A 16,184-nucleotide genomic window follows, 5' to 3' on the forward strand; every position below is an offset into this window, starting at 1 on the left:
CCTGGCTCTTGTGAGAAAAACATTTCTTGGCTCTACAAAAACGCAAAAAGTTATCGCATTGACACTCACATGCTTACAAGAATGAGGAATGCAGAAACATCACTGTTCATAAGACTATAAGAAATGGTCCCGTCAAGGCAGATCACGCATCATCAGGATCCTCTGCGCTTGCCCTGAGGCCAGGCAGGGACCTCACAAGCAGGGTGTTCTGTCAAAGGGGGCACCAGACCCACAGCCAGGAGACTGAGAACCCCTCCTACCTCTGAGACATCTGTTCATCTGAAAACTGGAGATGCTGGCAGAGGAAAACTCCCAGTGTGGGTCTCCACCTACCCAACGAATCTCTGCAATGCTGTTAGAAAAATTACCTTGGCCTCTTCCGCTTCCTTTCGGCCATCGCTTAGCTTTCCACGCAGACGTTCAAAATGGGGCCTTTTAAACTCTGCCCTCAAACGAAGGTGGTTCAGAGCAACACTTTGGCTGATATCACAAGACTCCCAGGGCAGCGCTTCACTGCTTCCTCAGCATAGGCCAGTGCCATTTTACGGGGGGAGGGGGGGGAGGGGAATTTATGATCCTCTCAGTTGAGCGAGCCAAAGTTTTATAATATTCATTAGAGATCAGCACCACATGTAATAATACGATACTGCCTGTACACAAGGGGCCCAAGTTATAGGTGTTCAGGGAACGTGGCAGAATTTCTTGGCCTCAACAGGCGTGAAGTGGCAGGCACCAGCACTACGCTAACACAACCTTCTTTAATTGCAAATATTCCTTCAGTCGAAGTGCTAATTACTTTCTGTAAAACCCTTACCACCATCAAGCTTTCTTCCGACTGGGCAGCCACACGATGGCCTTGAAGTGCAGCAGCAACACCCTGGCGGCCTCCAGAGCAGGCGGCAGGGGGGAGGTTGGAACCCATCAGGAGCTGAGGATTTGCAGCTGGGAGGTAGGCTTTTCAGTGAGCTTCGCGATTGCTCGCGCCCCTTCCAAAACCCTGGCGTGGGGACTTAGAGGCTCCCTCGGTGGGACAGGCCGAGGCCCTCCTGGAAAGGATTCAAACGTCAGTATCAGTGTTAGGTCAGAAGCTACTCTTCCTCGCCCCACCCCCTCCCAAGAGAGGGACCGGTCAGCTTCGAGGGGCCCGTGGAACATCTTTTCCTGCCCCTCCTGGGAAACGCTAGACAACCCCGGAATCCCAGGTCTCGAGGTCTGGCTCCCGTTCCTGGGCTCTGCCCCCCACCTCCCCAGGTGCCACACCAGCCCTCACCTCTCCCCCGACCCCACTAGACCCCAGCCCTGGCCTTTCAAGCCCCCTGCGAGTCGCGGGCAAGGCCGGACCGAGCCAGGCGGCCGGCGGGCCCAGAGCAATAGGCCCTCCAGGCCGCGCGGACGCACAAAGCGGGGAGTGCGGCGGCAGCAGCGTGAGGCGCGCCCCCTCCCGCGAGCGGGCCGAGCGCGCGCCCGCCCCCTGTCCCCCGTCCCAGCCCCCGGAGCGCCATTCGCGGAGCGGCTTACGCTAGTCGCCGGGCGTACGGCGCCCCAGCGGCCGGGGAGGTGCGCTGCCCGGCTCCCGTAAAGTTATTGTGAATGGGGAGCGGGTGACGTCAGCGCCGAATGTCAACAATGTAGCGATTGAGAGTGTGGGCGTTCCGGGGAGAGCGGGAGCCGAGCGGCCCGGAGCAAACAGCGCCGAGCAGCCGCCGCCTCAGCAGCAGCAGCAGCGGCAGCAGCAGCGACCGTGCACGCCCGGGCTGCGGCCGCAGTAGCGCTAACGCGAGCGCCCGCCGCCGCCCTAGCCACCCCGGCTGCCCACTCTCGCTGCCGCCGGGCTCTCGCTTTCTCCCCGGCCTCCCCTCGACCCTTCCCCTCCCCCTTCCCGGCACACTCGGGGGGCTGGGAACGTGCTGCCATGTGATGCGCGTCCTCTCCGCGAGCTTTCGGTGACCCCCCTCCCAGGCTGCGGGCCGGGAGGACGCGGGGAAGAGGAGGCGAAAAAGGACGCAAAGTTGTCTGACGAGGTGAGTCCCCGGCCGCGGGTCCCGGGCCCCGGCGGCGGGCGGGGGGTGCGGGCGCGCGGGGCAGGAGGGGAAGCGTGGGGAAGCGGCGCGGGAAGGGAGCCGCGGCCGCCGGGCGCGCAGCTGCCCGCCGAGCGCCCTGCCCGCTTTTATGGCATTTTCTAGGAACGGTAAGGAGGTGGAAGCCGAGACGGCGGACGCGCTGCGACGACTGTGCGCTCTCTCGCCTGGCTGTTTACGGCGGGCGAGGCGGCATTGTATTTTGCTCGCGTCGACGGGTGTTTTGGAACAGCAGGGGGAGGAGGAGCAGAGGGTAATAAGTCAGGCGTGGGGAGGGCGGGCTGGAGGGAGGCGCTGGAGGGAGGCGCGCGTCCGCGCAAGCCGAAGCAGCTGTCAGACCCACGGCTCGCTCCCGGCCCCGCGAGGCCCGGGCGCCCCGGCCCCCAGCCCGCGACCGCGGTGCCAGGCCGGGCGGCCTCCTCCCTGCCCGCGGCGTCCGCGCCCGGGGCTGCTCCACGAAGCTTTGCGCTCGGCTGTCAGTCGCCGCCGGGTAGCTGGGACCACAGCGACTGGCGGGGCATCAAAGCCCAAGTTTAGGGTCCCGGGAAGAGGCAGGCTGCTGGCTCGCGGCGCAGACCTTGGGCTGCGCGCTGGGTGGAATCACTACCACCAATGACCGGGTTGTTGAAATGCGTCCCAGGGAGCTCAAGCCGAGGGGCACGTGCCTTCAGAGAGGGAAATCTTGCACCTTCCTCCCCCAAGATTCTGCATGAAATCAAAGTGCAACACACACCCTCCTCTCCCTGCCCACACTTCAGTCTGCAAGCTCCAGAAGCTCCACCTAGGAGAGGAGTTTATCCAGGGGACACCTCTCCACCTACCCCACGCCGAGGCGCCCTGTGGGGTCTCGCACTTTTCCTCCTTTCACTGAATGGGTGCTCAGGAGCCGAGCGCCGATGGAGAGGGAGGCGGGCGGCGCTCCTGGGCTACCCCAAATGCGAGAGGGGACTCGAGTGAGCATCTCGGGGACCTCGGTTTGGCCGAGGATTTGCAGGAACTCGGACCGTGAGAGGAAGCCTGCAGGGCCGGGTGTACGCGTGTGAAAGGGGCCGCGCACCCCTGGCTTCGGGGGTCGTGGGCGCGCAGGGTATCTCCAGCATCCTCTCGTGTGTAGGGGAGTTTGATAACTTGGGGGAAGTTCCTGTACAACCGCTGTCCGATGGTTTTGTCTGTGGCCCGAGAAGGAGCGCCTCGCAATTTGCCTGTCCGGTCACCGTCGTCGCCGCGACCCTTGGGCCCTGGGAAACAAGAGGGACGAGGGCGCCTCACCCCCGACTGAGCTGCACACTCCCGGCTGTCGGGCGGGCGGCTGGACGCGGCGTTTCTCGGTTTTCACCTTCACTGTCAAGTGCTGCAGTCTCTGACTCCCTGTGTAAATTTCATCTGTTGAGTGTGTTTAACTAAAAAGGGTAATTACTTTAGATAAAAATCCTTTCCTGCCTAGTGCGAACCTTGGCGGAGATGATGCCTAATGAGATATTTTGCTTTTGTCTGTTTAGAGTAAAATTAGAGATGTTAACTCTGATAACGGTTTTCTCAGATCATTTAAATGTAACATGTAGGAAAGGCATGTCGAGCTGCGAAGGCTCCGGCTGACATGAAAGAAGCTGAGCGGGAAGGGCTGCCCCTCCTTCGGTGGAGAGGCTCTTTTGGTAAGGCGGCAGCGTCTTGCTTAAAATGTGAGATTGCCTCCACCCTGGTGCTCCGGCAGCTCGCAGCTCGCGAGCAAACGGTGTTTTTCCTTCTTCCAGGTAATAGTAAACGTGAGTCAAAATGACATCTTGTTAGAATTAAGTCTTTAGTCTGTAAGAGAGATTGCTAAATAAGTGTTGCGTTCAAACTGCTCCCGTGAAAGGTCTGTCAGCATTTCCATTATAAATTCAGGTTTTCAGGAGTTTATCATTTCACCCCAAAACTTTGAGTGGCTGAAATGTTTTTCCCTCCTAGTGTTCTGCCTTAAAAAATGCATTGATTGTCCACTTCCATCCTATTTGCTGTTCCTGAAACTTGAATAGCATTCAAGTGGGGGTCCCAGAAACGGAAAGCACAACCATGGAATAAAGTACTTTTGTTAGAACATACTTTATTTGCGCTGAATATTTTCATTTTGGATTTTGGAAGACATGACGTTTGCCACTTGGTAGTCATAAATGTGTTAATTCTTTTGGTGTCTGTCAGTTCTGCAGGTGGATTGAAATGTCAGTTCGTGTTGTATATGCCAGGATTACGTGGAAGAACATTCTCATATACGTGTGTGTCTGAGCTCATAGCTAAATTATATGCATGCCTGTTAGGTACCTGTCAGTTCTTTATATGTTGCATGTGAGGATCTTCCATAGAGGAGAAGAGGTAAGGCAGAAAGGGAAGGAGGGAGTCAGGGACACCCGCACCCCCCAAGTCACTTTTCAGTATTATCAGTGCCTGGAAGAGAGCCATTCTTTTGAGTTATGCCTTTGACTCAGTGTCCTCAGGCAAGTCCCTTCCAGTCACTCACCTCCGGCTGCAGTGTGAGGGGCTTAATTATTTGCAAACTACTCTGACATCCCTGGATGAAAGGCACTGCATGAATGCAAAGTATTGTTATTCTGATATGGAATTTAATGATCCATTACAGTTCATCAGGAAAATGCACTTTGCAGTGGTAGTCAGAAACGTTTCCACCTGATGGAGGGTAATAATAACTGCCTAAAAGTAGGTTCAGATTACAGATGAGACAATTAACTCTAGCCATGTGCTCTTCAATTTGTTGCAATTCATTTTGTGATCAAAGTGAGTCGCAGAGAGCCAGATGGTCAGGTTCACGTTCACATCTCTCCTAGGCCAGCGCTTCACTTCTGAGCCCACTGTCTGCACAGCCAATGGGGACTTACTCATTAGCGCTTGTGAGCTGTTCCTCAGAATTTGTGATCGAGGCTCCTGTGATGCCAACAAAGGGCTCAGGCCAATCTGTATTGTTGGGAGCAGTTTAATTTTACTTGGATTAACTCATGCTTAGTGTCTCTGGTATGGATCCAGCCTTAACAAGGGAGGAGAGAGATCCTAGTGGCTGTCTAGCTCAGCAGGGCTGGGCTCCACTGCTCTACTTTTAGTATACCTCAGATTTCAAGGGGTACAGTGTCTGGCTTCTTGTAAATGTTGGCTTATACTCGGTTAAGTAAATAACCCTCCCTGTCTGGCTGAGGGGTTGCGGAGCAGGACCAGTTTCGTGGGCATGTGACCTGCACTGTTGCACAGGGCCCCTTCCCCCTCTCAGAAGGACCTCACACGTGGTTAATCTTCTGCTGTTGTCTTCTTGAGAGCCTTAATAATTCTTGAACATGGGGCCCTTCATTTTCATTTCTCGCTGGTCTCCGTGAGGAGGGGGCACGACGTGGAGTGGCAGGCAACCACTACTATGTCTCAGTTCCTTGTCGTCGACTGTTGCCAGGCAGGAATGGGTGGGAATACTGGCTTTGTGTCGCCACATCTTCTGATTTTTCCGAGGGAGGCTGGATATCAGGGGTTTTAATGTGGAATCCACTAATTTTTAAATATTCACTCAAACATTTTCTAAATGCTGGTGGGAACACTGTAAGTGCCAGAGCTGGCCTGCAGGCTGCCCGGCTCCCACTGCTGAGTGAGCTGAAACATCTTATTGTTTAATATTTCTGTATTTGGCGATTTTCTAAAGGCCTGGCACATAGGAGACGGTTTGTGAGTCTCCACCAAGTGAATGGTTAACAGCGGTCAGGAAAACTGAAAAATGCAAGAAAAACAGAACTCTAAATCAAACGAAATCAACACTGAGTCCCACTCAGGGATCGATAGCTTTCTTTTTAACAGAGAATACAACGTGAAAGTCCAAATAATTAATATCAAGGACACCGTATAATCCTCTGCAGGTAAATAATCCATTGCTTTTGGGTCACCTGCCCTCTATGTAGTTGTTATTGACCAAATGGGGTAACATGCCTGTTTAATGCCTAAGGGCTCCTCCATGAGAATTTGACATTTGTGAACACCCACTAAAACAATAGCTGTGATTTATCGAATGTTCACCATGTGCCAGAAACAGTGCTAACTGCTTTCCCTGCACATAATCTTGTTAACTCCTCAAGGCAACCCTATGAAGCAGGCATTGTGCCCATTCTACAGAAAAGGAAGGTTCTCGCTGGAAAGAATTTCATCAGAATGCAGTGTGTGTTGTCCTGACTGTCTAAAGGTTATTTCCCTGTCCTATATACACAATCCAGCCCTGAGTCAATGACTGGGCGTGGGGTAGGGGTCATAGCATACAGAGAACCCAGTTCCTACCCTCACGTACAAGGAACAGGGAACAATGCAATATGCAACATATCTGTCAAAATCTGCGATTCAGACAGCAAACACCGCATCTGCTTCCCTGTCTCCTCCTTTCCTTGTTGGGATGTTGAAGAGGCTCCAGTGACATATGACCCTGTCAGAGGCACTAGCAGTTCAGAAGTCAGGGCTGCTTGCAAAAATTGGCGTTACTCTGGAAAAGAAAATAAGCTTTTGGCAGAGCTGAAGCCGAGTTAGGGAAAGCAGCACCAAGGCCTTGGGAATGACAGAAAATCACTCCTGTATTGTCGATGACAGCGTATAACCCATTCCTATTCCATTTTTAAATTTTATGTAAATATTTACAAATTGTTCAAGTCCAAACTGAAACCTGCTGTGAATTAAACATTTTGTAAACTCAGATTGCCCAGAATATTACTCATCTTTTTTGGTCTGGGATGATATTTAATAGAAAAGTAGTTCTTCCTTTGTCAATTCAAGGTTTTTACTTTTTTCCCCTTTTTTTCTTTTTGTTAGGTTCAAATGTCAGTTCCCCTAAAACTGAAACTTACTCTTACCATCAGTATGCTACTCAGCTTCCCTAAAGCTGGAAGTCTCCTTAAAACCACCAGGATGTCCTTTTCAAGGACCATTTCTTTTCTAAAGAATATGGAAATTGAACCTTGTCCTACTAATGGCACTACTTCAAAAATCAGGCAGGAATGTTGCCTTTGTTTTTCCTTGAGCTATTTTTTTTCCAAAATAATAAATCTCCCCAATCTGAAAGCATTTCACGTGCTTGTTCATCCTAGTCATTGGAATTACAGCCAAAATGTCTCTCAGTCTTCCCCAGTGACCTCATAATCACCACTTCTCCAGCATATTCCCCTGGTTAACTTCTCTTTTGTTCCTCAGCCTGATAATAAATTGGCCTTTGGTTCTGAGCTGTGTCATTTGCCTCCCTGACCTCTTCGTTCCTCTCCTGGTGGCGGTAGGACACGGCGCTGATGCCCCTGCTAGCGGCTCCCTCTCCTGCTCGTGTCAGCTCTCATCTCCTCCTTTCCCAAGCATTGAAATACTCCCCTTTCCAGTCCTCCCATACTTCTCGTGATTGTCTCCATTTGTTTCTGAGCCTGCAGCTGGCATGTGGACAAACTCCAGGTTAGTCGCAGAGGGAAACTTTTTGAGTTTCCAAGTCCATTGTCAAGTTTAGTCTTGCGCCATCCTTTTGTCTCTCCCCTGCGATTGCTTCAGGAGTTTCCTCCGGACTCTTCACAAGTCTACTCCAGAGAAGGCTTAGCTTGGACTTTCACTTTGGAGTTTAAAGCTGGGAGAGCCTAGCGTGTTTACTCCCGTTCTTTTAAGTAGGGAAACAAAGTGAAGGTGCCGCTCAGGAAGTTTGCTTAGTCTCCTAGTACCAACAGATTATCGGCAGGTTTTATTTTCCTGTATTCTCCTGAGCAACAGGAGCTCGTGGATGCCATAAAATGGGCCAAGTGTCCAGAAATGCCAGCCTTTAGAGGCAAGTGCCTCATTCATTCACTAAACAAATGTGTATCTCTTACGTGGCAGGCGCAGTGCTAAGTGATCATGGTGCTAGCGGAGAGCAAAGCCAGTCCTGGCCCTACCCCCATGAAGCACCCCATCTGGTAGGAGGGATGGCATTTATCAGACAGCCACAGATAACTTATTGCAAGTTCTGTGAAGGAAAGGTATTTTATGCACTGGAGAATGTACTGGGGAATGTGACCTGGTTGGGAGGTTGGAGCTGCCCTCCCCGAGGAATTGTGGAGTGAGCTACCTTTAGGGCCTGTCTGAAACTGGAGGCTAGCTCTCCCAAACCTATTAATTTGCTCCTGTCTGTGGCCCTTTGGAGTATTGCATAAACCATGCTATAACCCGTGGAGTCATTTTGGCAAATAATGGTTCCTGTATACAGAGTCCAGAATTGATTTATTTACCTGTGTCTTTAGAACCTGATAAAAACAGAATTGTTAATTGCCAAGAATACTGTTCGCTTCTATACTTGGAAAAAAATGCAAGTTAGCATTCTTATTTTGGACACATTGAGGGCCGTTTTGACAATATTTGAATGATTAGAAGCTACCCAGCCGTGCCCTCCCAGTTGGCTGATGTGTGCGGGCCCTGGGCGAGGGTCTCTAGTGAAAATGTCAGTCCAGCTTATCGGAAGCCCCTGCCTACCCGAGAGTGGGAGGGTCTCCAGCCTCTGCAGACCGAGGATGATTATATAGACCATTCTTAGCACAATTTAGGAGTGCGGACAGTGTCTATTTAAAACAAATTGACTTTAGTGTATGCTGAAACTCCTCTATTTTCTTTTTCTCTGATGGTAGCTAACCTGTGTTGGGAGCCTTCTATGTGTGTTACTGATATTAACTCATTTAATCCATATAACCACCTAGAGGCAGGTGTGATCATTAGAAGGTGAGGCACAGATGTCATCCAGCTAATGAGTAGCTGAGCTGGGATTGGACACTAGGTGTCTGATGCTAGAACTTGTTCTCTTAACCACTGTGCTATTCTGCGCCCCCTTTTCCTTTTTGCTCTCTACCAGGTCTCAGAAGTGGAAATATAGGCCATCTCACTCTGAAATACTGGATATGTTATTGACATCTATCTGAAAGATAAAATTGAAAAATAATTTCTCAGTGAACCTGAGTGAATGTTGTCTTTCATCTGACACTCACTTTCTAAGAATTGCATTCCTCACTTCTAAGTGTCCATCTGGGGATCAGAGCATTGAAGTGATGACGTGTAAAGGCAAAGGAAGAACTAGACACAAAACATGAATCCCATGACTCTGGACCCAGGGTTTTCCTGTAACTCATGCTCCTACCCTCTTGTTATGTGAATAATTTGTTTATAGCTTTCTTCCTTCCTTCCTTCCTTCCTTTCTTTCTTTTTGGATGAGGAAGGAAAAGGTGTAGGAAACCATTCCTATAATAGGTAGATTATTCTACTGAGGAGGAAGAATTTCATTCAGAACCAATTCCATTAGAGTTCCTAATTAGAAGTATTAGCTGCTAGTAACAGATAAAAGCAGGTAACCTTTGCTCTCATTCTAGTCAATTTCAGGAAGAGATTATCTTGCCAGATTAGCATGTTGCAACCTTCAACAGGAGATTTGAATGGTTTTAAAGGACTCTGCTAGGCAGTTGGTTTGGCAGTGACCCTGATTACCCCGGGTTTGCAGGGTCACTGTTTAGAACGCTGACTCAGCTCTGTCCTGGGCTGGACGTCCAAGTTGTCATCTTTAGTCAAGCAGCATTATCTTTGGAGCTGCTGGAACATTAAGCATATGCTTGAAGCTTAATTTGGGAAATGATCAAGCGTATGAATGTACTGTGCTTATTTTTCAGTATTTAGTTCAAATTTTGGAGATGGCTAAATGGGGAGATGCTTAGTGTGTCACTGTTGGAGGTTTTAAGTGATTAAAAAAATCAAGCAGATGAGTGCATAAAGATTTCTATGCAAACAATGATGAGCTTAAATTAAAGCTGCTGATTTAGTATGAGAATTACTTGCATTGATTTGTAGAACATCTATATAGGTTCAAGCTTCCATATTATGCAAATGAATGAGCCCTGAAGAGTCAAACTGTGAAAAAAAATGAAATTAACTATAAAAGACATTATTACCCATTCAGCAAGAGGAAAATGTAGACATACTTAGCATTAACCCTTACTTTTCACATATCTCCTTGGGAAGATCTGCATCAGGGTGACGGTCCTTGCTGCAATTGTAAAGAAACCAGCAAGGCTCACTCTCAGTTCTCCCAGTGGCCGCTTTCTGCCCTGACTTCTTCACTCTGTGCTTTGCTGCCTTTAGGCCACCCAATGCTCTTAACCAGTCCCCGCCTTCCCTTTCAAAACCAATCTCAGAAAAGGATTTTTATGAAAACCATATTACTAGGGTATAAGTAACTGAGCATACCTAGTGCATTAGTTCTTTCTGAAGCATCAGCTTATTAATAGGAGACAGAGCCAAAGAAGTAAAACCCTAGAGATGGGACTAGTAGAATTTCATACACTGGTAGGTACCCTGGTGATGGGAGGGAATTCCTGAGTGAAGAGAGGGCGCTTTATAAACCCAACCCTGGAGACAGAGAATATAGACAAGCAGATTAGAGCATATAAACCACTGTAATATTGAAAATACGAAGGGCAAACCTAAGTGTCCATTGACAGATGAATGGATAAAGAAGATGTGGCACATATATACAATGGAATATTACTCAGCCATAAACAGAAACGAAATCGAGTTATTTGTAGTGAGGTGGATGGACCTAGAGTCTGTCATACAGAGTGAAGTAAGTCAGAAAGAGAAAAACAAATACCGTATGCTAACACATATATATATGGAATCTAAAAAAAAAAAAAAAGGTTTTGAAGAACCTAGGGGCAGGACAGGGATAAAGACACAGACATAGAGAATGGACTTGAGGACATGGGGAGGGGGAAGGGTAAGCTAGGACGAAGTGAGAGAGTGGCATGGACATATACACACTACCAAATGTAAAATAGATAGCTAGTGGGAAGCAGCCGCATAGCACAGGGAGATCAGCTTGGTGCTTTGTGTCCACCTAGAGGGGTGGGATAGGGAGGGTGGGAGGGAGACGCAAGAGGGAGGAGATATGGGGATATATGTATACATATAGCTGATTCACTTTGTTATACAGCAGAAACTAACACACCATTGTAAAGCAATTATACTCCAATAAAGATGTTAAAAAAATATGAAGGGCAGGTAATTTTTAATGTGATAATATGTTTGCCAGCGAGCATCACCTTTCTCTTGCCAGATACTGGATCTGATCGCATAAACCCGGGTAACGAGATGGTATGTTATTTGACATTTAAACAGAGCTTCAGGGGAAAACCACTTGGTGTATGATTAGGAATTTTTGTCAGTTAGTCAGTAGCAGTGAACCCGAAATACTCTATTATCCTTAAATGTTGAATTTTAAAAGAAAAAAAAAAAAAAAAAGAGCAATGGATTTTACTTATCTACCTCCCCAGCCTAAAGTTTTATTATAAAAATTGAGTTAAGTCTATTTCAAAATTGGCATGCCCCGTGCGTTTAGCACGGTTGGTGGTGACATCTGGACATTTGGAGAAGTTGATTGATTAATGAAGCCATGCTTCTTTTATATAGAAGTGTTGCAGGCTGAATACCCAGCTGTGAAGAGTCTGAACTGCCCTCCATTCTACCCCTCCCCGACGCAGACGCCTCCAGCAACCATGCTATGTTGAGTTGATGGCGCCATCTAGCGCCAGTCTGTGGAAATGTCCTGCTGGACTCTTACCTTTCATTCTTCCTTTGAGGTCGGATCTCTGAGCATCTGGGTGACGAGTTTCCCCCCTTCTCTCGGAGTACACTGTCTAGTTTTTTTTTTTTTTTTCTCCCTAATTCCTACTTTTCCTCTGCCTTCTGTTTAGTTATGCCTCTGTGCCTTCCTCGCTCCCTGACTCCATTTCTTTCTGTTCCCCTATCCCTGGTATCCCCTCTTTGTAGCCCTTCTTCCTTTCTTTTTTTTTCTTCCAACTCTTGATCAACTTTTTGGAGCATACAAAACAAAACAAACTGTACTCACAACTGTAAAGATTTTTCTAATGATATGTTATGCCGAAGTAAGAGAACGTCATGCATTTTAAAGTGAAATTAACCATTTAAATCATGCTTAGAGAACCAGGGTGAAACTAGACAGAGTCCAAAAAGTCTCATCTAGAAGACTGTCCGCCATCTTCCTCTAATTAGACGTTTCCTCAAACAGTCAATCAAGAGTTTTTAATTGGCTTTGGAAGAACTACAGTTATAGTATTATTTTCTCTTTTTAAACTATAAATGTAACCTCTCACTCATATTTTAAATTTGAGACAAACTTCATGGAATATTCTGAACATAGCGTTCTTTCTATGGGAAAATGTGTTCTGAGTTCCAGACAACCCATTTTCCTCTAGATTTTTGGCTCCGGTATTACGTGAGAGAAGGGAGATGAAAGATGGATAGGACTCAGTCTGAGATGTGATTACACCAGAACGTTTGTGGGATCTGAGTTTGTGTTCAGGTTTAAGCTCCCACATCAAACAATAAATTTTAAGTTTCCACTTATGTTAAGCATCTTGATATTGTGGGTTTGAAAGTAAGTCCCCTCTGAAAAACAGGAACTGTGCTTGTCTGTTACCAGTTTTTGTGGTCGATAGGGTAACTATTTTGATTTTTTTCAGAAGGGAGGAAAAGCAGTTAAATCCAGTTAAAATTAAAACCGGTTAAAATTAACTGGCTCGTGAGATTTGAACGCAGCTGTTCCACACATCACATCACGGAGAGCGAGTTGTTTATTACCAGTCTTCATTATTATCCGTTGTGACTACTGCTTTTTGAGCGGCGGCATAGATTGTGTCTATTTGGGGTTTAACCTTGGAAAACAGGAACTGCGAGGGAAGAGAGGTTCCTCCTGTTGGCCGATTTGCATGTACCTTGTTTTTGTTTTGGCCGGGTAGGTGTGTGCACCTCCTGCCTGCGCGAGTCATTCAGCATGTCAGCAGTTTCCTACCAGCAGCGAGTGCTGACTCATGCAGCTGTTACAGCCCTCAGCTGGCCCCTCTGTAATCTGCCCACAGCACCAGCGCTGCCCTGGAGAGCACCTCGGCCACTTAGCTGCTGGGAGGCTATTTTCAGATCTGTGGTCACTGCCGACCTTGGTTCCCAGGTAGAAAACTGGGCATATTTCTGCCTTGCCGAGACTGCATAAGCATCACAGCGTTTCTGGGAAGCCCCCAAGAGAACCGATTTTTACTTCCTTTTAATTTTCTGGGACTCTTTTGGGGCCAGGGGAAGGGGGATGAGAGTAAAGGGAAGGGACTATGCTGTTATTTCCTCCGAAGCACCAGAAGGAACCTTCCTGAACCGTTGACTTAGGCTTTCCTGGTATAAGCCGGACCTGACCCACTTCTCCCTGCACGAGTAAGGAACGTGTGCCCGGAGCAGGGCAGCGGGCAGGGGGGTGCTCAGCGGCCAGCCCCACTTTGTTTTGTGTGGTTCAAGTCCTTAAGTAATGACAGATTTTGTTTATATCTGTTGCATGCTATTAAGGTTAAAAAAAAAAAAACAAAACCCAAAACCCCAAACCTGACCTTGGGTCATTTTAAAGCTGGCATGTATTTTCAGAAATGGTTTCACTGTTTGTTTTTGGAGTTCAGTTCTGCTTCTTTTCATCGGAAAGTGAAAATGTTACTTTTTTGAGGTTTATAAATAAACTTCCTTTTGCAGATACACGTTTATCAGAGCATCCTAAACTATCTTGAGAAGGATGATTAAAGTTAGATCAGCTGGGGAAAGGAAAGCTTTGCACTCCCTTGTGGAGTTCGCCTCCTTTTTTTTTTTTTTTTTTGGCTTCAATAAGCATGCTGAAGCTGCTTTGACCAGTAATAAAGAAAAAGCCAAGCCACAGTGACTGTGTGTAACATGATGTTGATGGAAGTTCTTGGTTTCCGCCGATACAAATGACTCATCAGTATCAATAGAATTGTGACTTCTAATAATAACACAGTGCAAGACCTTCAAAACATGTGGTTTTAGCCCTAGCTGTTAGTGAAAGGTTGGAAAATATTAGTTTGAGCTTTTTTTTTCCTGATCTCTTGATTTCACCCAAGTATAAAGTTGTTTTTTGTAGATGTGACGATCACACTATTGTTTTTTCATCTTACTGTTTTTAGTTTCGTTATGACCAAGTCGCCAAACTCAGATCATTTCATCGTTTAGAAATCTGTGCAGTAAGCATCTCCTGTCGGGGCTGTGTTTTGAGGGAAATGTGGCTGAAAAGCAAATCCTCCCTGAACAGAGAAAGGAAAAAACTGGTCCAGACTCTGGTTGGCCAAGCTGCCCGCCTCCTACACAGCGTCTATTGTGGTGGGCTGTGGGACCGCTGACTAGCCTATTGCCATGTGAGTCATTGTCAGAGGATTCCAAGAGGAAGGGTCACAGAAAATGCGAGTCAGAGGAAACAGCCGAGTGGAGAAGGAGCAGCTATCACAGGAAGGAGGGTGCTGCCCCGTTTCCACGGCTGCAGGGCTGCCCAGAAACCCTTGAGCATCACAGGGAATTTAGGTGTGTGTTTGTATGTTGCAGCCTATCTATCTACTTGCATCTCTGTGTGGGAGCATTCTTGTTTTGTTGTTTTGTTTTGGTTTGTTTTGCCTGCAGTTTGGTCAGACCAACAGCGATCACTCTCTTAGCTCTGTACTGCAGAGGTCTTACCCAAGAGCCTTTCCTTTTTACATTCTGTAGTGAAAGCAACTGAATTTCCAGACTATGAGACTAGCATCTGCATTTACATTTATAGTTATTTTCATTCTAAACACTTCATCTTTAGAAATGTTCCATCACTTGTCTCCTAGCTACTAGAGCCAGTGGCCTTTGTGCCTTGCTTGCTACATCAGCCTTGATCTGGGATATACATGCTTTATAAAGAGAAGTGCAAAATAAGAACGTTGTTGGTTGAAATTTTGTGTCGGTCTTGCCTCTTTCACACTTCCTTTTAGATGGATCTTTTTGTTGTTGTTTTCTGCCATCTTCTCAGCATTTTTGATTTTTAATACTTCCCTGTTACTCTTTTTACCCTGGTGTCTTGCTAGCTGGTAGAGTTTCCTTTCTGGGCCTCTTGTTCTTTCTCTCTCTTGGCAAGTTTTGCATTTCTTTCTCTGTGTGAACACTCATCTCTTCTCATTTGCTCTCGTAGATTCTTTTTGCTCCTGCCTACATGCCCACACCCTTTCTCAGATCGTTCTTGGACAGACCCAGGCATGTTGCACACATATGCACGCACTCTATATACATATATGTAACACCCATGTGAACACAACGTGCACCGACATGGTTCCCTTCCCTGACCCTGGCCTCTTGCTCATGGAGGCCCTGCAGTGGCCTCGGGTCCTCCTGTTGCCATCCCTGCCCGCAGCTGGTTTCTGGGAGGGGTCTTTCAGGCGAGAAGAAAATTGGAAGGGGAGCCTGAACTGGCTTCCCACCTGTGTCTAAGAACGCATCCTGGAAAGGAGGCTGGATTCTGAGGAACCAGGAAAAAACCCAAGGGAGGCCCCAGCTTCGGAAGCCAGGGAGGAAGTAGGCCTGGACTCAGGGAAATCTGCAAAGGAGGACAAGACGTTGAGATGGCTCTGCCACCAGCCTGGAGTTGGAGAATCCCCATGGGGTCAGAGATGCATCAGGATGGGGTGGGGTGACTGGGGAGACTTAGGGGGAGGAGGAGGCTGAGAACTCAGGGTGTGAAAGAGGGTAGGGATCTTCGAATTGCCTTCTTGCTGTTAAAATGCTCGTACAGCCTGGTAGGTCTGGGGGAATGGGAAGGAGATCCCGGGGGACACACAGTCTTCCCTTGTGGCCTTGAGCTGTCTCCTGCCCCCATCAGAGAGGCCTTCCCTGACCCTGTGGAGTGGGGGGAACCATCCTCCTTCCCAGGCACCCCAAGCCCACTCCTCTCCTTCCTTTTCTCCATAGCTTTTATCACCCTCTGGCCTCCTGTATGTACTGCTTGCTTGTCCATCTGTCTCCCTCACTATGAAATCAGCTCCGGGACTCAGGGGCTCTTGTCTCCTCTGGTCACTGTGGAAGTCCAAGGGCCTGGAAAAGTGTCTGGCCCTAAGGGGCTGCTCATTAAACACGTATTTGTTGAATGAATGAATGGACTTACTGACTGTCCCTTAAAAATCACCTATGGCTTCTTGCCCACTGAACACGTCCAAAGTCCTCAGCAGAGCCTGTAAAGCTCCTTATAACCTGTTCCCATGCTAC

At 47.9% G+C, this 16,184-nt stretch overlaps 1 protein-coding gene across 1 annotated transcript in view; it reads left to right on the forward strand.

The window, feature by feature from the left end:
- Positions 1–1,542: 1,542 nt before the first annotated feature.
- BACH2 (BTB domain and CNC homolog 2) overlaps positions 1,543–16,184 on the forward strand; it is a 360,151-nt gene continuing 345,509 nt past the window's right edge. The window contains exon 1 of the mRNA XM_068551454.1: positions 1,543–2,021. The gene's annotated coding sequence lies outside the window, so the exon portion shown is untranslated. The remainder of the gene's footprint in view (positions 2,022–16,184) is intronic.

This window comes from Eschrichtius robustus, chromosome 9 (assembly GCF_028021215.1).
Source record: "Eschrichtius robustus isolate mEscRob2 chromosome 9, mEscRob2.pri, whole genome shotgun sequence".
In the NCBI taxonomy this organism is placed as follows: domain Eukaryota; kingdom Metazoa; phylum Chordata; class Mammalia; order Artiodactyla; family Eschrichtiidae; genus Eschrichtius; species Eschrichtius robustus.